We start from the raw sequence: 21,280 nt of genomic DNA, 5'->3' as shown, positions 1-21,280 counted from the left end.
ATGCAGCTGGAATGAGCCACTGGTGCTCACCAAAGGAGCTGTTGATCTCCTATTCTACTTGTTCTCTGCAGAAGACGAAATCAGGAATCTGATTCCCCCACTTGCCAGAAATTGCAATCTGATCCCCAGAGGCAGGACTGATGGCTTTGATTGCTGAACGCACCGCTCAGTCCTCTGCTCTGGCTGCGCTGTGATTAATCACAGTGATGGGCCATCATATCTGGGAAAATTTTCCATCATTTAAGAAAAAAAAATTAAAATGTCCAATCTTTTTAGATCAAGGGGTCTTCTTTTTAATAAATTGTGTCACAGTAGGGTAAAGCAGGTGGGAAAAGCTATCTGAGCTGCCTCAAGTTTGCTCGAAGGTAGTGAGTGTTTTAAGGATACCTCTTGATCATGCACTTAGTGTAGGAGGCAATGCAACAACTTAGAATGCATAAACTACAAGGACATGCATGGCTTTGAGCGTATATCTTGGCACCAACCTGAACTATGAGGCTTGGGAACATGGTATCTTTTCCAGACCTCAAATGTGCCATAATACAACACATAAACTTCCAACTTTGAAAAGGATGCAAATAATCCGAGGCAATCTCGGGTCAAGAGATGTCTGAAGTTCCCTTTGTATAGACTCACACTCAACCATGCTGAACAAGAGAAGCAGGAGCTCATTTTCCTCTTTAGAAATATCAGACAATGCATGAGATGAGTGGTAGTTATCTCCTTTGTTGCTTTTTGTCTGCGTTTGGATCCTTTTGTCTCAATGGGTGCAATATCTTCACCGTGTGTTTGTTGCACTGAAGCCCCATTCACAGAAGTCATGAATTTGAATGGGTACCGCTAAACTGCGGCACATTTTAAGGGCTCAGGAGCGAGTGAGGATCCTTCCCGCAAGGTGTAGGTGTAGCCAGAGCTTACAATCTGAGTACATAAATCGGGAACAGAAAAGTTCAATGATATGCAACAACCCCATGAGAGGAAGCAGCAGCCTGGAGTCTCCGCAGTTGCCTTTTCCACTTGACATTGCTGTACTGACATCTTGGATAGCGTAAAAAGTATTGAGCTATATATACCAAATAAGAGGCTTATTGCTGTTATCCCTATAGTCTTTCATCAGGAGGAACTGAAAAACAGGTACCGAATTATAGACACACAGCTGTATCCTGAAAGTATCTGTTTAACTCAGTAATATAGAACTGCTTGGTTATTGACGATGGAATTCTCATGCCACTACTCATCTCCACATGTCTCAAAATGCATTGAGATCGGCCCCTAGATCTATTTCTTGCTCTTGGTCTCAGGTGTAGCAATTAAAGAAATGTTCTGTATTGCTGAGAGCACCAGATGTGTGTGGTGGAGCATCCTATACCGACAAACATTTTGCTTTTAATAGTTCCTTTGGGTACACATGGGCGTCTGGTTTTATTTTTCTGTTTACGCTTTATTTTTGTTTTATGGAGATGTTTCCTTGATGGGATTTTTCAGTTTCTTGCCTCAGAGGACAGTTTGAGGTAGCACAGCAGCACTGTCTCCTGTTTCTGTTTCCAGTTTTTAAGGTCATTATTAGATCTTCATTTGAATCCTCCCATAGGAAATAAGAGAAATGTGACCTGCTGACTGATTCTGCAACCTCCATTGTGGGTCATGCTGGACCTTCCTGATGACTTCTCATGGTCTCTCTTGTCTTCCTCAGCCTGAAGCCAGCCTCAAACATACAACAAAGTCCATTCAGGAGCTAATATCAAAGGAGCAAGGTTTTTTCAGCTATGGTAGATGCACACCTTATACCTACATCCTATAGATGATGGCACATTGAATAAGGTGGGTGATTATCTTTCAAGGTCTGTGTTTGCAGATGCTCTCTTCCAGTCTAACTTTCAGTTGAATCCTCTCTGACAAACAGAGCCAAGATTTTGTGTCACCATCCTCAGTGTGAGTCAAATGATGAAGGGGTGTAGTGTGAGACCAGGTATATTCTAAGGATGTGGAGAAGTCTGGTTTATTTTTCTCAGGGATATTTTGCTCTATCTCAGGAGTGCCAGGCTGGATCCTTGTGTTTTGCTGAGAGGATGCACAAGTTAAGTTTATTCCCGTAAGTAGAACAGGAGGTCTTTCCTGACTACTGCAAGTAATTATCTTACTTCCTGCAGGGTCCAATGTGCCTTCTTTGGCTACAGTACGAACCCTACTGAATGTTGCTCAATGTGGTGGATTTTCACTGACTCTTATTTTGAGAAAAAACAGATCCTCATATAGCTATTATTTATAAGGAGTGGCAGATGTATCATGACTAAGAATGATGACCACAGAGTTCTAATCTGGGAATTGCTTATCTTGCAAAAAACTCATGCATGTATTTTTATATATATATTTTTTTAAACCAGGGTTCAGGTAAAACCATGATGAGCAAAAGATTAAAGCTCTGTCAGATAAAAAGAAATGCTACTCTATTTCAGCTCTCTCAGTTTTCAAAGGAGAATGAAATATGCAGTAATTCACACAGACAGCATATATATCGAATAACCATTGCAGTGGATTGTATTAATAGCTGTACAAGATGAATAACAACATGTTTGATTTAGTCCTTTTCTGATGGTGCCCCTTGATTACAAGGATTAGCCTGTTTTCTGTGGTGCTATCAATCCAATTACTATGATTCAACCTGTCTTTCATTTTCACCCTTCCTCCCTTCCTTTTTCCTTTCCAGGAAAACAGAATAGTTGTGATAAATAATTCCACTTATGTCATTTTATTTATCTGGAGCCAGATCCTGATTGTGCCCACCTAACTTGATTCATGTGAATATTCCCATTGATCAAGGAGAAATTTGTTGCATCCTTAAATCTTTTGGGGACTTGAAGACATGTGGGTGAAATTTAATCCGTCACCCAACTCAAAAACCTGTAAACCTACTTGGCCTGATATTATGTGATGTAATTTGGGCATTAATTTGGTCTGAGGACTCGTGAAGTGAAAATTGAAGGCAGAGTCCTTTTCTTTAAAGAAAACTCCTATTACTAGTTGACTAGCTTTAGATCAGAGCTGAGAGATGCTGCAGATATGGCTCATTTCCCACTTCACTGCATATCAAAAGTCATGCATGGCTGGCCCAGCAAAGCCCTTTGTTCTGTATTACACTGCTGGTCGCCTGAGGAGTGCTGCAGAGTTTCCATGTCCCTAACCCTGACACTTGGTGGCTCACGGCTCCTCTTGGTGCAAACCTTGCCTAGTACCATCTCCAATAGGTAGGGATGAGCAGGAGTGACATTACTGGGAGGTTTCCTTGTTCCATCTCTGTGGATCAGGAAAGTGCGGTGTGTTTCAGGGCCCAGATGCCTGAGTCTTTTATTTAATATCCTGCTGTGCTTTTGAGAAGTGCTAAATCACTCTTCTGTTTTGATTATCTTTTCTCCATCTCCAATAGCTTCTCAGATCATGTCCAATAAAAGAATTGCCCATGAGCTTGCATTAGGGGTACAGCTCCACAGGGAACTGTATTACCTGGATGAAAACGTGCTAGTTCAGAAATGCCTTTCCTACCCTTTAGTTGTCCTTCTTAGGAAAAACGCTCTACCTCAACACCCCAGCTAACTGATTACCCTTCATTCTCCCCTCCCCCCCCCCCCCCCCCCATTGGTTCTGAGGCTGTGCTTTGAATTAATCTACTCTAAAAGCCAACAGAGATGACTTATGTTTGGGCACCTCACAGGAAAGCAAGGACATGAAAAGCCTTAGGAAATCTTTGACGAACATCTCTGAGTGTTTTACTCACTGTGTGCATCTGTTACTGCATGAATATTGCACATAACATGCCAAAGGGAGAGACAAGAGGTGATCAACAGGGAGGGCAGCTTTCGTGTCTGCACTGAACATTTTCTTTTTTAGGAAAGAGAGGAAATATGCTGCATTACCTGTAGGAGGTGTGCCTGCTTTTGCTAACAGATGTTCCTGTTTCGTAGATGAATGTCTAACTGGTCAGATCCTTTCCTGATGAACGGTGGTGTATCTGGGGTAAGTGCAGCTACATCTACACAGAACACCTTAGTAAGACTGATTTCATCCCAGCCATTTAAATCTGTCTTGCAGACTTGTCTGCATAGCAGAACCAAAACGTCTCTGCCTCCTTCATTCCCTGATTTCAGCTGATAAAGTCTCCTCATAAATCCCACATGCGATAGCAGCAGCGTGACCCATCACTTCATTACATCAACTTGCAAAGCTCTGTATTGTGCTGAGGAGGAGCCTATCTGGGCAGAATGGATCCAATCCAGGAACAAATAAAGGAATCTAGTTATTCCTGGACAAGTTCTGCATGATTTACTGCTTCTCAATTTTCCTGCTGTCAGCTAGTTTTTCTCCTATTCATATTCCCTCTCCATGCAGGAGGGCAAGTATCCAGATGGCATAGGTATCTTGGTTAGTTTTACTTCTTAGCTGATTTCTTAACAGTGCAGCTGTCAGGAGAGCCAACCTGAATGTTGGTTCTGATTGGGGTGAGATGCACATATTCATTGTGGTCTAGCATTAGCTTTTTCAGTGCATGCCTCTTTGTTCCCAGATAAAGTATCTGCCCCAGTGCCTGACAGTGCATCTCTGCAGGCATCCCTGCCTGCATGGTACAATGAGGAATCTTTGCACAGGGAGGTGGTTTCCTGATGAACAGATATTGTATATCTTTTGTAGAACACTTGTATAACATTTTTCACTGTCAACAGGAAGGGATTAAAGCAAGATGGTATGTCAGGCTCTAGGCTGCTGTGCATTTATTTGGGGCATAGTAGAAGATGTAAGAGGTAGGGAAAACAAACCGTGTTTTCTTCTGTATTTTTTTAAGCTTTTGTTTGTGATTACTTTCCAGCAATTTTAAAAGGTAGTACAAGGCCAAGAAAGAACAGCTAGCTTGTTTAGTCTGATGTGGTATGTATCACTAGTTTATTTCTTCCAGGACATTACTTTTTCCATGCATTTACTTAATGGTTTGTATTTGACCAATGCACATCTTTCAGAAAGGTTGATTCAATGATTGCTGGAATTTCCTGTGCTTTCTAAAACATTAATAATTACACTTGTGCCAAGCCTCCTTTGCTAAATTCTGCTATGATTCTCTTATGCAATATGCAATTGCCTTGCAATTGTGATGACTTCAGCAGTCATCACTCTTGTAGCTACTGTCCCAGCTTTAAAATTATTTCATTGGTCTTGTTGTCTTATCTTGCATCCCTCCAAATACAGGACTGAGATATTTACTGATAACTTTTGTCCACCCTGCACATTTAAGCTGTCATTTCCAGGTAGCCTGAGGCTTGTATAGAGTCTCAGTTGCAACACAGAGTATTTCTGCTGAGTTTCCCTCTAAAGCAATGTGAATCCATTCAGGTTTCTGTCCATCTGTCAGTTGCTCTGTGATGAGCTCTGTGGATTTTCACAACGTGCATAATTTCATCTTCTAATTTCTAAATTAATAAATTTCCTAAAATCAAACTTAAATGGAATTAAACTTGTTCTGGAATGATGATAGCCTAAATTCAGTGCAAATGCCTTGAAAAAAGAATCTTGTTTTCTTTACGTTGTGCAAGATACCTTAATGTATCTTGCACAAAAACAACAGTTGAGAGTATACGTTCACTGCTGAATTTGTAAAGAATGTCAAATGACTAAACTGGAGAAATGACTAGCTAGACACCTGGAGTAGGAGCTCCATGAGTAATAAGCAGCTCTTGACAGCTGTAGCCTCTTTTGCAGGTGCAAAAGGAGCATCTTTTTCTTTTATCCACTTTCCATCAGTTGGAATCTTCCAAGCTGTGAAAACAGCTGGGAGTTGAAACAAGAGGAAAATCAGTTTACCCTCTCCTATCCTATGACTAAGAGGTGTGTGGGAGTCTGAGATCAACAAATTCTGACCTCAGAAAACATGGAAGCAAGGAAAAAAATAGCTCAGGTCATTAATTACCAATCATATCTCTAATGTTAGGTACATCAGAGCTACCTTGACGTGCATTGAATGTTTTGGTAATATTTTCTAAAATATTCAGGACACAATTAAATGATTAGACTCTTCTGCATGTTTTTGTTTAGGAGCAGCATGACGCAGAACACTTTAAAAAGGTAATTGAATGACTAAAACTGTCACATACTTTTTTTTTCACCTGTCAGATGTAAAAATCAGGACAAAGTGAATGCTGATGTTATGTGGTGATGCACACACAGTTACAGTGTGTGTTCACTCAGTGAACAAAAGCAATTAATCACTACAAAAGAGCTATCTTTGTTTTGTTTTGTTTTGTAATTAAACATTTCTATTCGTTTTTAGTCTTTCAGAGTAACTCTTTCTTAGGAGTACCTGTTAGAAGGCACAAATGCAATACAGACCAAGTTACCTGAATTGGGTTTTCTTAGTTCTGATTTAAATGACAATTAACTACATTGATTTAAACCACAGTGTTATAAATGGGTCTGTCTTGCTTTAAAGATTATTAAGGATATAACTTGAAAATATGCTTCTTTCAGTGCTGTAACTCAGTGAGTTTTCAGAATAACTCCAGTCTTAATAAATCAAGGCAAGCTGTGGAATCCTTACTTAGTGCAGCAGTCTCAATATCTGAAGTTAAGGCCACTGAAGAATATATTAACATTTATAATTGCTAAGTTGATCAGTAACACAAATAAAAAATGAGAATTTCAAAACAAATTAACCTTTGCAGCACGTCATGTGGAGACAGACGGACAGTGAAATCTCTGGAAAGGTTCCCCTTGTCCTTGCAGTGATTTGTCACAGATCAGCATATCCTCCGTGCTGCTTTCCTGCTCTGCAGCAGGCAGCCTCTGGAGTCCAAATGTCCAAAAAATAAACTCTGATAACAGAGAGAACAACGTGGACAGTCTGAGGGTGGCAAGTCACTGCATGGACTGTTGTTGCTTTGCATCTCTGCAGGCAGATTTGTATTTTGGGACTAAGATTAATATGCTTAGGCTATGGCCAGATGGGTTTATAATTAGATGCACACAGTCTCTGACCTATTAATTGAAGCTCATGCTTTCCTGTGTCTATACTCCACATTTAACAAGATGCTACTCTGAAGCAATCAGTAGAAAAAGGCTCTTCCTTCCCAGTTGACCCTCTGCTTAAAATCTGCCAGTTCCATGCTTTGTTGAGAAACCTACAATGCTTCAGTTCTGAGTGCACCACACCACACCCAGACTCTCAGAAAAATGCAGATGCTCTCAAATGAAAGCAAAAATTGCAGTCCTTCATGGAGGAATGTTGCGTGGGTGACTGCAGAGGGAAGAAAGGGGCAAATATTGCAAACATCTTTGGCCTCTTCTCCTATAGATTTGTCAACTTCCAGAAAGATTTTGTCAAACGACACAACTGATGAAGACTTCAAACTCACCAAACAGTACTGCCCCAAGGAACAGAAGACAAGGTAACCAAGCTCTCTGCATAAGCACATATGGTTTATTCTACTGCCACGTTCTATAGGCTTCTGGAAAGTTGCTGTTTTCACATCACCGGTGCTCTGCCTGTAGCTTCAGTTCCTATAGACGACCTTTAGTACCTTCAGTGCACACTATTGATGAGGGAAGAGGAATGTGGGAAATATTCCTTATTTTTCCTTGTTTAATTTGACTCTACAGTCCTTAAAAGATCTGAGCAGTTAGAAGCCAGAGTTGACTATGTGACCCATTAGTTTGGCCCTGTGGAAAAAGGTTATGAACACGCCTTGTGCAGCAGTAGAGCTCTTGTATTTCTTCTATAGGTCTGACATTGAGGGGAAATCAGTAATCAGTAATGTTATCTCCTGATCCCAGAGCTCAGGGGTGTCCAAACAGGGACAGTGGTATTAAACTAAGCAGACTGGAATAAACACAGAACTGTGGCATGTATTGGCATTGCAACCTACAGCGAGTAAACAGCATTTTGGGTGTGAGAAGTACAGACAGCCCTGCCTTTCCTGCTGGGGCTGTGAGGTGCTTGTGGTGTCTGTCAAAGTATATAGTGATGTATAGTAATAGTAGATGGCAGGTGAAGAAAAGCTGATGCAGCAGGTATTGATAAGGCTGCTGAACAGTCAGCCAAATGCTTGGAATATTTTCCAGCAGTTTTGGCAGACGATCCTTGGTTGCAATACCCACCCCATCACCACCACAGGTGAAAAAAATAAAATACCTGTGTTCAGTAGATGTTTTCAGCTACTGGTAATGGCATTAGGAACAAGAACCAGACAAGTAAACAAAGTGATTTCTCTTTCAGTGCATACAAAAATTGAGCAACATCTGTAGACACTTAGTTAAACACGTCTTGCTTTGCATACTTCATTTTTCTCATCTAAATAAACTGCAGTTTGCTCAGTAACCTCCCCCTTTCCTTGTCCTATATTCCTCACTGGTTTTGATGGTTTTCTTTTTTCCACAAAGGGGAAGAAGTAGTTTTTGTAGTCTCTTTACAAAAATAAAATCTACTTGGCATGTTTAGCCTTTCTGATCTATCTTATTACTGATATTTATACAGATGTCTCAGTTAGAACAAATTTATTGCAATATTCATTGGACTGAAATTGGGCTTATTAGTAATGTGAATGGATGGCTATTTATTAGACTTGTCAGAGTATATATTTAATACATCTATAACTGTGTAGCTGGGATTATGACATTTGGCAGTATTTATTGTATGCAATCCAGCAAATATTACAGGAGGAATAAATTTTAAGAAAAAGTGATGCAACCAGCAGCATAATGAAGGCACAAAGTACAAGAAACGTAGTTTTAAACAGAGATTCCCAGCTGTGCTGAAGGAGGGGAATATTGAGGATGTGAGGAAGTCCAGGTGCAGACTTCAAGTTCTTTAAAGTGCCCCAGCATTCTGTTGAACAGCTGACCTTTCCCTCATGAAATTGGCATTTTTTCATGTAGAAAAGGAAATGAAAATCTTCTTCTTTGATTTTTTTATTTTATTTTATTTTATTTTTTTTTCACTGACTAAGTACAATTAAAAAGTTCTGTGGGGATTTCTGTAGGAAGCAATTTCATCAAAAACAAGTATTTCGCAGGCAGGTGTAAGTTTGACATTTTTACTATTTTGTGTTAAGGTGGTATTGGAAATTGCATTTCATCACAATGGATTCCTATTATTATTATTATTATTTTTGCATTCTGTGTTTTTTACCATTTCATGGTTAGCTCTACTTTTCAGTGTTTTGCAATCATGACACTTTCTGCACCATCAGGCTAAAATCATTTATTATAAACAACTGTGAAGCATGCTTGATGGGCTTTTAATGATTACTTAAATCAGAAATATTGAACTCCCAATGAATCCATCTGGATGAGGCTTGCTTTTAAGGAAGATGAGATTGTTAGGGCAAAAATTTCCCAAAGAATAACAAATTTCCTTTTAAAAGAGTTTCCTGTAATCTTCAGAAAATGCAGATCCCTTAGAAAAACCAGTCCCCAGCTTATAGATACAGGGACAGATGATCTTGGAATATTCCACTGAAAAAGCCCATTGCATTATTTCTGTTTAACAGATAGATAGAGCAATTTGTGTGGGAGGATGTGGAGGAGAGAGGAAATGAGGCTGCCCGTGGACCTTGCAGGTGTGAGGGACTCTCCGTTCGCAGGGCCAAAGCTTCCCATTTCTCATGGAGACACAGGAGGAATGGAGGGAGTGTGGGGTGAATGGAGTTGTCCTCCTTTTTCTCATGCCTCCTGTTTGCCTTTTCTCATGGCAAAAGGGCGCGTTTGCAGGCGGTGTCGCTGCTGAGCGGAAGTGGTGGGCCCTGTCCCAGCTTGTTCCGTTCCCAGATGGATTCAAGTTGTCCAACCCCAGTCCCGTGAGACCGCCTTCCCTGCAGACACACAGTTATGCGTTGTGGGATGCGGCTTTCAGGAGTGACTGTGGCTGCTGGGGACTGATAAGTGCATATTTATCCTCTGCTTAGGTCAGAGGAAAAAGAGGGTTGAAATACTCCAGTTTTTAGATCCTAGAGCCTGGAATAGTTGAGGACTGGATATGAGAGGACTATGGAGAGCACTCCTTGTCCAAATCCCCGTCATGGACTGCTAGGTTTCCATAACAATTTTTGAAACAGAAAGCAGCCATCAGCTAAATGCAAGCTGTCACCAGTGGGAAAGTACAGCACATAATTCCAGGAGACCCTCAGTTTTCTTAAATTCGTTAGAAATCTGCAGAGAGTTAAGGACAATACTACTGAAAATAGGAATTAAGGATTTCAAGCAGAATGACTTAGTCTGCTCACACAAAATTTCAGGGGAGATGAATTAGAATGGTTTATTAGCATATTCCACTTTTTCAACACACTTCAGAAGGAAGGAAAAACAGAATAACGTAATGGAGCTGAAGATCCATGTTTCCATAACAGCTGTGTCTGCACTATCCTACCTGTGAAAATAACTCTCTGCAGGTGGTGATGCTGTTGAATATTTTTTATTTCTTAGCTATCCTATTTTTCCCTTGTAAGCAGCTCCTTTGGGTATGAATATTAACCTCTCTTAGCTAAACCTTACTTTGACTGCATTACACCTGGGCAACGGCTCTTACTTGGAGCAAAAAGAAGCATGTGAAAATGACAAGAATACGTGCACAATAATCCATTTTGACTTGAGCTCATACATTCTAATTGTCCTCTTGTGACTTGATCTGGAGTGCAGTGAAACCCAAAAGGGGCTCGCTGGGCTGCGGGTCAGGTTTTTGGGTCACCCATGCGAGGCAAAGAGTGAATACTGAGCAGCAAACCACTTGGTGCCAGCTCCTCAGGCCTGATCCTGGTGACAGCAGCCAGAATTTGGCCACTGATTTTACTCAGTGCAGACTCAGGGCTGGAGGAGAGCGAAGCCAGTTGCTCCTTCTGCTGTAAAAGGCAATCACAGACCCCAGTGATCAGCAGACAGAAGTGTCCCAGTAATGTAGCTGATCGTGTCCTGATTAACTGGTGCACACTGTGCCCCCAGCCCCTCCCTGTAGGGTTGTCTCTTTCCTAGATTGATGGTGGTCTAAGAAGCTGTGAAAGTCACTGCTAGGACTTGGTATGATTATAAATATACTCCTATATGAAATCACAAGTACTGTGATGGCTGATTTCTCCTTTCCACTCATATAAGCAAGCTGGGATTAATTAGGACTACATATATTAAAAACTGTCTAGTGTGGATTTTATTTCTTCTCCTTCTTATTTTTCCTTAATCAAATCTCTTCAGCCAGTTAGAAAAAAATGTTATTGTAGACAGAAATGTCTTTAGCTTCTCTCAAGACTTGGCATCACAGGGAGAGGTGAGATCTGGGGATGCTGAGCCATCGTTTTGTGCAATCATGCTGTGACATCTCCCACCAACACTTGCCCTGCCTTGCTAGATGTAAATGTTTATGGGAGGAGGCTGTCTTCTGTTGTCTTTTTTAGATATAAGTATGATCCAAGACCAAGATGGGTCTGGACATCACTACAGTAATCATTAGAATGGTTTGGGAGTTAATGGGAGACTTTGGGCAATCCCTACACTCTCCTGATTCCACAGTGGCAGAAACAAGCCTCTGGTGAGCTGTTGGATTGTAGCACTTAGTATCTCCATGGGTCCCCTCCTGGTGTTGCACTTCTCTTTGTGCATTGAGCTCTATCAGTGTTACAAGGATCTAGAAATGGATGTGCAATGACCAAGTGTAAGTCAGATTACTCCATGGCAGAAAGAGAAATGTTCAAGCCTGGAAACACAGGAGTTAATAAAAAACTCATTTCTCTCACCTACTTTCAAAAGAACAAACCTTATTATATAAATTCCCTTGTCATTAATCTAATAAAGCTCTACTTTGTTCATAATTTACTATACCATTCAATAAGCATTGTAATATTTGTGCAGAGCAAGTATATAAATCATTGTTGCCCTTCTTTACTTTTTTTTTACTTGTCTGGTTCTTTCAAGGTCACTACCTTATAGCTCTCATCTGGTTTAAATATTCTGCTATTACCATTTACACCTCGCTCTCTGCTCCATGCTCATTTAGATATCTGCAGCTGCATCTTCTCAAATAACTATTGATCCATGTCTCCTTGCTAAAGCTTACTAACTTCATCAGCAGTAATGACATAAATTACACCTGTTAAGGCTCACTTGCATCTTTTTGCTGATCAGAAGACAATGACTATTTTCTGATTCTGACCATCTTTTCTGACTGGAAACTGAAGGGAGCTGAAACACAGGAAAGAAATATCTTCAGGAGAATATCTTTATTTTGACACACACAGATGTCCACCCCCTGGTAATGCAGAGAGTTTAATCAATCCCTGCTGATCTCTAAGAATCTGAAATGTAGCTGGATAAGGCCCTCATCCAGCAAAGTACTTAAGGATATCCTCAAGTAAACATATGATCAGCCCCGTTTTTAGCAGGATTTGGCAAGAAGTGCCTTTTGGAGTGGAGCATCCCGGAAGATGCTGCTTCTTCGAAGAGCTGTGTAAGACCAAGCTTCACCAGCAGCAAATACAATCTCAGTCCAAGTTGTTTGGTCATCTTACACTCAGCAAAGCAACTCTGCTCAACAGTATCACTTGCAGTGATGTCCCCATGTCCCCTCAGGGGAGGCTGGTGAAGTGTGACTTCTTCAGAGGTGCACATTTGTGACTGCACACCTCTGAGTATGCTTGAGTTTCTTTTGCTGACTATCAAAGAGACAACAAGATGATCTAGGAGTGAGCAGAGGAATCTTCTGAGTCCTGCAGAACCCAGCAGCTGTGTTTGCTGCATGATGTCTGGAGTCTTCACCAGATCTTCTGGCTTCGGAGTTCCTTGAACCAGGTGCATCAGTGCCATCCTATGCTGAAAAACACAGAGAGGATCAGGAGACGATGAGGGAAAGGAAGCCCAATGCCTGCCATGGTAGGGCATTCGCTCCTCCCTCCATCGTGGGTTTCCTTGGCTCTGTCATGGTCAGTGAAGGACAAGGCTGGGACTGTTATTACCGCAGCATGGAAGCAAACGGGGCTTGAAGATACCCAAGGAGGTAATTTCATCTGGCCCTATGCAAAAAGACATTTGTTTGTTTGATGTGTTTCCCTAACCCTGCCAGCAGCGGTGAGCCCCCGAACCTCCCAAGTGATTTCCAATGGTCCTTGCAACAAGGAAGATTTTCCTAGATTGTTTTTTTTTAAGTCTCTCTTGCTGCATTTAAGCCCATTACTTTCTGTGCTTTCACTATGGATAGCAATTTATTGCCTATCTCTTTGGAGAAGCCTTTTACATAACTGAGGACTGTTATCACATCTCCTCTCTGCCTCCCTTGCTCTAGACTAAATAGCCCAGATAGGAGGATGAAAGCTGGAATGGGGTGTCAGGGAGAAGGGTTTAGAGGAGGAAATCACAAAGGGATTAGTCCTTCCTGCCTGTGCAGAAATGGATGTTTCCTTCCGAACAGCAGGGATGTGGAAGGGGAGGGGTTTTTCCCTGCTGGTGATTCACCACTGCAGCTCCATGTCTGACTAGGGGGATGCTGCCTCACAGCCTGGAGATGAGGGGTTTGGGCTGATTATTGCTGAACTGTGATGCTCCCACCCAACCTGTGTGCTTGGGAAATAATTTTATAGCGATGAGGAGCAAAGTCAACTCACAGGTCAGCCCTGCTGGGGTGTGTTTGGTTGCACTTCTGTGTTCCTAGATGTGGTCATTTAGCATGGCCCCATGTACCCATCAGCCTGAAGCAGCATCTCAGCAGCATCTACCACGAGCCCTGCCATGGAATCAGAACCCCTCTGCCCTAATGCCAGAAGGACTTCAGGTGGAGTGATGCCACATCTCCACACCCTGCACACGGGATGGAGGGCCGCCCGCCACCCACGCTGCGACATGTGTTCCACAACCTGATGGCTGTTCATAAAAGCAGCACGTGGAACAGGAAAACACCATCTGATCCAAAACACCCCGGGGTGTATTATGTCAATGTCATATCCATTAGGAAAGTACAGCGAGCGCGCCGAGTGGCTTCTTATGCTCAGAGCCCATTTCTATTATTCACGTCTGCTGTCAGAGCTGCAGCACGTACACAGCCCCAGCTTTGTGGCTGTCCAAACCTGCAGGAAACAAAAATAGCTCCCAGCCTGGAGAGCTCTGAAAGCACAAGGTGGGGGATAACATCGGAAAAAACCTGGCTCTTTACTGCTTTACTCTGCCAATTGGCTTTCGGTGCCACCTGTAGCTCAAAGTGCTCCAAAAGCAGCACTTAAGGTAGAGCTGTTTTCCCTACGTTGCACAGGATGACAAGTTTATTTACATTAGGAAAGGGCTGTCCTTGAAGAAAACCAAGAATTAGAGGCTGTTTGGGATAGCAGAGAAGTTCTTTGCTTTGCCATTGTGCAGCAGCCCAGCTCCGGCTTCCCATTTCTCATCGCTGCAGATGTTAAGAAAAAAAGCTTGATAAATTACAATCCAAATGAACTTTCTTTAGCTCTCCTTCCTCCCTAGAGTGATTTTGGAGGTGACATTTGTATTTCTGAATTAAAACCACATTTGCCCAAGGCCTGGAAGGGAGGAGGCAGGGGCAGAAGGCAGAGAAACCCTTTTGTTCTCCTCCTGGTGGTTCCCCCTCACCTGCTAAGGCCAAGCTCCAAAGTAATTCCTAACAGCTGAGGTTAGCCAGGGACATCTAATCCCGGAAAGCTGACTCTGAATTCCTGCACCAGCACATAGTGCTTGTGTTTCAGCAGCAGCCATTTACATGAAATTCCCCCAAGCTTCTGGAGAATTGTGAGAATATGTACAGGTAGGTGCTTATTTAATGGAAAAGATATATATATTTTTTTTTTCACAAATCAGAGCTCAAGTGGAATCAATAGCAGTGGTAGCATGCACATTTCTAAAGGTAAAAAGACTCAGGAACTGTGTTAAGGACATATCAGGGTCTTTCCTGCATATCCTAAACAGCTGTGTCTATAGTATGCCTAAGAACTGTGATTCTCAGCCAAAGGGGTGAGGCCTCTTTACCTGATTATCCCTAATGCAAAAAGACATCACTTGGTTTGTGCAACTAAAGCTTCAAGTGTCTTATGGTTCGCTGCAATGACCTGTTTGCTTACAGAGTGGGTGCATGGAGCAGCCCAGCACCTCAGCAGAGGGAAATCTCCTGGGATTTGGCACATCGAGGTGGGAAAATGCAGAGCCAACAGACTCACTCCTAGAGAAAAGCCATCCTAGGTAGGAATGGGAACAAATTGAAAGCGTTGTGTTAAATGGTGTTTTTAATTATTCCAAAGAGATTTGAAGGTGCATCACCATGCAACACTCCCTATCAGTTCTGCTGTGCCCTTCACAGTGAGCAAAATTCCAGCAGCCTGTTTGGTGTTGTTTGCTTTAAAAGCATAAGCTTTTTATTAAGAAGAAAGCCTCGTTTTTGCTGCTTAGCCTCTTGAACATGAATAATGAAAATATTATTTGTATGGGACAAAGGAAGGCTTGTTTTTAAATTATCTCATGTTACTGGTTGGTTACAGTGGAGCTACTTGCATGTGTGTGTAAGCAGCATCTGGTCCCTCTGCTCCAAGCAGGGCTTCACCAGACTTGTGCAAGCAAACTCATGGAGAGAACAAGAGCTGAAGGCACAGGTGTTCAGGGCTGTCTGTCCCATGGAGCCAGCATTGCTTCCATCATGATGTAACGCAGGTGTTTGAAAAGAATCAGCTCCCAAAATATTAGAGGTTTCTCAGGAGATGGACTATTAGATTGTATTGATAGTTTAAAAGTGGTCTGAAAGGTCCCTGTTTCTCTCATGTGCCCCCCAGGCGACAGGTTTTATCAGCACCTTTTGCAAACATCCTTCTCTCCTACCAGGTTCCTGTTACGTTTTCTTTCCTCAAATTATCTAACAGATTAGCTTGTTTTGGTTAAATTCAGCAATTGTTGTCCATTTGTACTTACTCTGAATTTAGCTAGAAGACACACCAGAATCTGCTCTGATTTTCACAGCACATCAGCTGAAAATTAAAAACAGTAAGTTAACCTAAAGATACAATCTCTTCTTACAGACTCATATCACTCATATCTCTTTGACTTGACCACCAAAATCCATTTCTTGCTGCCTTCTCAGCAAGAAATGAACCCAAGGCTGGTGGGGCAGCAGTGGAGTCACCCAGGATCCCTCTGCTTCTGGAGGACAAAACAACTATCTCCCTGAGTGAGGCTTTGTAAAATACTGTCCCCAAGTGAACTGTTTCCCACTAGCAACCTCATCGCATGCTCCCAGCTCAGGGCAATGCAAAGTAGTTGCTCCATTACTCAGCTCTGAGTCCAGCTTTATCAGATTGATTCTTCCCTCTTCACAGCTCATCTGTCAGGATTCCCCCTCTGGGAAAGAAGATCAGAGCAAATGGGGAATGAGGAGAATAAAAGCTGTCCCAGACCTTTGACCTCAACTTAACGTAAAGCCAAATGAAACCCTAGAGGTTTGTAAACGTTGGTGGAACTTTTCCACTTCCTACCTCCCCCTCCTTTATCTTTCACTTCTTTATACTTCTGCATTCACTACATCTAATTGAAAGTCTAACGTAAAGCCCTGGTACCCTAATGAAAAGACTGTCAGAGATTTTAGTGGCTTTTGGTTCAGCCTCCCAGAAAAAGGAAATGATTTATTTAATGGAAATGTTTTTAAGCTTAAGAGAAAATTAAACCGGAGGAGAAATGGAAAACCAGAAGTCAAATGCAATTTTCTGTCTAGTAGCCAAGTGTAATCGGTCTGAACCATGCCTGTAAGATTGTACAGACATTGGATGGTGAGGGTAGGAGAGTTCTTATCTGAGCTATAATCATGGATAAAGGAAGTGCGGGAGGATCGTGCGAGAGGCTCAACCAGAGATGAAGATATGGTTACTGGGGGTAATTGTCCTGTTGTCACTTGCTGGTGTGGCTGTAGTAACAGTTCCTCTGGATTTGCATTTCTGGTTGAGAGTTTGGTCTCCTGTAAAGCATTAACCTGTCTGGAGCTCCTATTTGCACGTACAAATTGTGTGCTTTATGTGCACAGACTGGTATGGCTGCATATTTTACTTGCAAATACATGCACAGCTTATCTAGAGAGTTATTTCCCAATATTTGTGTAACAGATGCCGTTTTGATTTTCATGGTCACTGGGTAGAAAGAGACACCAGCAGCATGTGCTCCAGAGACACTTCCTCCATCTTAATGGAAAATACAGATGTGGAGAGTGGTCCTGGGAAGAATCTGCCCATAAGCAGTTATTGCTTGTTCGTAATGAGGCTATGAATGAGCATTATTTTGTTATTACAATTCATCATAGAATCATAGAATGGCTTGAGTTGGAAGGGACCCAAGAATCATCAGGTTCCAAACCCCCACCACAGGCAGGGCCACCAAACTTCAGATCTGGTAATAAACCAGACTGCCCAGGGTTGCATCCAGCCTGGTCTTGAACACCTCCAGGGATGGAGCTTCCACAGCCTCTCAGGGCAGCCTGTTCCAGCACCTTCCTTACTTATATTTTTATTTATCTATAATTTTTTATTTTTTTATTTATATGTACATATTTTTATCTTTGTATATTTTTGTTTATATACAAATTTTACACTTTTTTTTTTTCAATTCTCTTTTTCATCACTTCCTGTTGTCTTTTTCAACCTTGTTCCCACTATGTTTTCTGTTTCAGATCTTCTCCAAAGTTCTCTCCAGTGTCACACCCAGAGGGTGCATTAAAGCCCACAGCACTGGTGACAGCAGCGACTCACTGGGGTACGTAGTGGTGATACTGGAAGGTTTGCTGCCTTCACAGCATTGGTTGGCTTTGTCACTGGAGGCTTGGTTAGCTCCAGCAGTGTGTTAAACACTGGTCAGCTCCAAAAAGGAAACACAGATCTTCACCCAAAGGTGATGTTTGGGGTCTGCAGACCATCCAGTGCAAAGCAGCAGAGGTGGGAGGAATCCTACTGGCAGAGTTCAGGGATAGAAGAAATGATCCTGTTTATTTACTTCTTTCACCTAAAATTAGAAGTGGAAGAATTCTAAGTTGTTGGCACAGTGATAATCAGTTTTGATTGTCAGAACAGTTAGAAATCTTGTGTTTTTCTCCCTGCTCATCTTGGATCCAGTTTTTCATTGGCTGAAGTGGTCAGCTTGCGTTTTTTTGGGCTGGTTTTTTTTTTTTTTCTTTCTTTCTTTCTTTTTTTTTTTTTTTGTAAATGTTTGATCTATTTGTTTCTAGAAATCTTACAGGGTGTGAATTACTAGAAATGAAGCAAAATGTACCAGACACAAAATCAGTGCATTCTCTGCCGCTCATATTCTCTGAAGACTCATTTGTCCACCTTTTAGATGTTTTCTCTTTTCTTTCTGGCCTGGTCTTACTGTTTGCTTCGTCAGCCATTTGTTCTATGTCATTTGGCGAAATATCAGCGAAGTCTTTCCGACAGTGAGCTGGGAAGGGAAAAACAGCAGCAGCTGGTGAAGGTTGTCCATAGAGAATAGAATCATAGAAAGGCTTGGATTGGAAAGGACCTCAAAGCCCACCCAGCTCCAACCCCGTGCTGTGGGCTGGCTGCCCCCACCACCTCGAGCTTCCCAGGGCCCCATCCATGGCCTTGAACGCCTCCAGGGATGGGCACCCACAGCTCTGAGCAGCTGTGCCGCTGCCTCACTGCCCTGTGAGCACAGAATTTCCTCTTGACATCTAACTTAAATTTCCCTTCCTTTAGTTTAAAGCCATTCCCCCCTGTGTTATCCCCCTTACCCATTTGGACTTTTGTTTCACTTTTATATTGGGTTTTATTTAAGGTGCCATTTCTCCCTGAAGGTCTTGTCTCACTGCTGTGGTGGATGGAGATGAGCTCCGCATGTGCAGCTCCATGGCTCTTCTTGTCTCAAGGCAGAGATGCCTTTCCAGCTATAGGCACCCCAGAAAGTCATCTCTCCCAAGTCCACAGCTTCCTAAGCACACCTGAAATGGGCTTTGACCCAATCTTGGTCTCAATAAACTTTCCCTTTCGAGCTTCTCTGAAGATTTGACTTGGCTCTGCGATTGCCCTGACATTCAGTTGCTCTGGTGCTATTGGGTTGCTCTGTCTCCTCCGTAGCTCAGTGTTTATAGCTGGGCTGCACAAGCTTGTCCCAGCTTCAGAGCAGAATCAAGCCAAGGCAGCTCCAGCTGCAGCATGCAGCCTGCCAGACAGGCAGCTCTCTGACAAGCCTGTCACTACAAGTTCACCTCAACCAGCAGCTCTGGTAATCTCAAAAATTTGCATGAAGTTCATGTTAGTTCAACATTAGCTCACTTTGCCAGCTATTCAGGAGCTCCTTCACGCTCGAAAAATTTGAGCACACCTACCATGCAAACTCTCCGGGAATGTCTTGAAGGTGGGCAAGCATTTATTTTTCACAAATACCACAGCACAAGTGAGTTTGATTGAAGATTTTAAGTCCTACTGTGTATTTCCCTTCTCTGCATGATGTAACAGCATCTAGATTAATTTCCAAAAACTGTATAGGTCAGAGAAAAAGTAGGTTTATACAAGAATATTCTTTTCCACTCACTGGTTCAGTGAGATCTTATGCAATTGCATTAAAACACGTTTATATTTATAAAGACTCTTTTAAAATAGTTTCTGATACTTCAGTGGTGTGTAATAAGAAATCACAGGCTGTTTAAAAGTACTTTTTTCCACTGAAGCACTCTGTGCATTATAGCTTCTGTAATATTGTTAGCAGTTACTGAGGTCTTGCAGAGCTGAGGATGTTTGTACTCTACAGATTTTGTGTATTTGTTCCTTATGTATGACAGTAAGTATTTGCTCAGCAAACAAAAAACAATGCTGGTCAAATTTTGGAGATTTTGCTGGGAAAAAAAAGATTTGGTGATGTATTTTTTAGTCCAGAGATCCACAAGGGTAGATAGTAACAGGACAAGGTGGAATCATTTTAAACCAAGGTAAGGGGGGTTTAGGTTAGATATTAGGAGGAAGTTCTTCACACAGAGGCTGGTGACACACTGGAACAGGTTGCCCAAGGAGGCTGTGGATGCCCCATCCCTGGAGGCATTCAAGGCCAGGCTGGATGTGGCTCTGGGCAGCCTGGTCTGCTGGTTGGTGACCTGCACACAGCAGGGGGTTGAAAGTAGATGAGCCTTTTCAACCTAGGCCATTGTATGATTCAATGATACTATTTTGCAAGTATTAGTAATGTAGCTGAAATTTTCCTTCCTCTCTTGACTTATTCTGGGAAATCAGGAATAATTACTGTCTTGATTTTTGTGCTGGATGAATGCTGTGTACTCTAGGCTAAAGTCATGAGTCACCTTCAATACTCTGTTAGATCCACAGAAGGTCCATGAATTCCACAGCTCCCCAAAAACTTATGCAGAGTAAGAGGTAGATCCATATCCAGTGACCTGTTCTGGTCCCTGTCTGCACAGTGCCATGAGGTATTACCCCAGCTATTGGAGCAACCCCACTTCCATCCTACTGGAAAGAGTGTTGCAAGGAGGAAGCAGAACTGCTCCCGGCGCAGTGCAGAACAGATGGTGGCTGCGCAGGGCTGTCCATGGGAAGGATCTGTGGGAAGGAGCAGCCGTGGGACACGCAGAGCAAGGAATGGGAGGCATGTCTGCAGTGGGAGGCAGCACTCACAGGGTTCCCAGCTCTCACCATTGAGCATTGTTTGAAACAAACGTTGATGCTGTATATGAATGTAAAGCTTAATTTGTGGTTTTTACACCCACCACATTTCTTGGAGTTGACATTTTCTGGGACTTTGGGGCTTTTTATCTCCAGGCTATTGTTTTGTTTGCTTTTTCTTGTCTTGGCCATTTTACCAGAGGAGAATAGCCCAAGTTTTTTCATTTTTGTAACAAAATAGCACGCAATCAAATTATTCTTTGAATTATGCTTTATTCTACTTGAAGATGTACAAACCTGGTGGGCAATGAAACACTTGACTGACATAATGTGGTATGGCTCCACTGTGAATCATTTAGGTGGATGAGAAATCCTAATAATTCCTATGGGAACATGGCGCTGGAGAAATGAAAAGTCCCTCTTTGTCCCCTGTTCCATTTCTGCCCAAAGTGAAAGCAGGTTATTTTTCCAAAATGCCTTGAACTGGCTGTGGCAGAAAGGTAGAAAGGTTGATTTCATTTCTGGTGGTGCCCAAAATGTGCCAGGCATTTCCCAAATGGAAGAAAGCTACAACTGAAGACCCAGGAGAGGGAGGGAAGGGATTCAAGACAGTGTGCATTTAGTGGGAGTGCAGTCTTGTTCACACTAAAGCTTCAACCCTTCTGAATTTT

The 21,280-nt window shown here is 42.3% G+C and overlaps 1 long non-coding RNA gene across 6 annotated transcripts in view; it reads left to right on the top strand.

Moving 5' to 3' along the window:
• Window positions 1–21,280, top strand: part of LOC128078477 (uncharacterized) — a 67,854-nt gene that overhangs the window by 33,431 nt on the left and 13,143 nt on the right. For 3 of the 6 annotated variants that reach the window (XR_008205665.1, XR_008205664.1, XR_008205666.1), the window contains exons 3-8: window positions 1,694–1,821; window positions 3,960–4,011; window positions 7,331–7,424; window positions 15,077–15,192; window positions 16,317–16,436; window positions 17,654–17,736. This is a non-coding gene — a long non-coding RNA (uncharacterized LOC128078477). Of the gene's footprint in view, window positions 1–1,693; window positions 1,822–3,959; window positions 4,012–6,075; window positions 6,106–7,330; window positions 7,425–15,076; window positions 15,193–16,316; window positions 16,437–17,653; window positions 17,737–21,280 lie in introns of all 6 variants that reach the window. The other 3 variants (XR_008205667.1, XR_008205669.1, XR_008205668.1) reach the window with 3 other exon arrangements.

The sequence above is a fragment of the Tympanuchus pallidicinctus genome, unplaced genomic scaffold, assembly GCF_026119805.1.
Source record: "Tympanuchus pallidicinctus isolate F22 unplaced genomic scaffold, pur_lepc_1.0 scaffold17, whole genome shotgun sequence".
Taxonomy (NCBI): Eukaryota; Metazoa; Chordata; class Aves; order Galliformes; family Phasianidae; genus Tympanuchus; species Tympanuchus pallidicinctus.
Note: the sequence above shows the minus strand (reverse complement) of the source record. Positions and strands in the feature narration are given on the sequence as shown.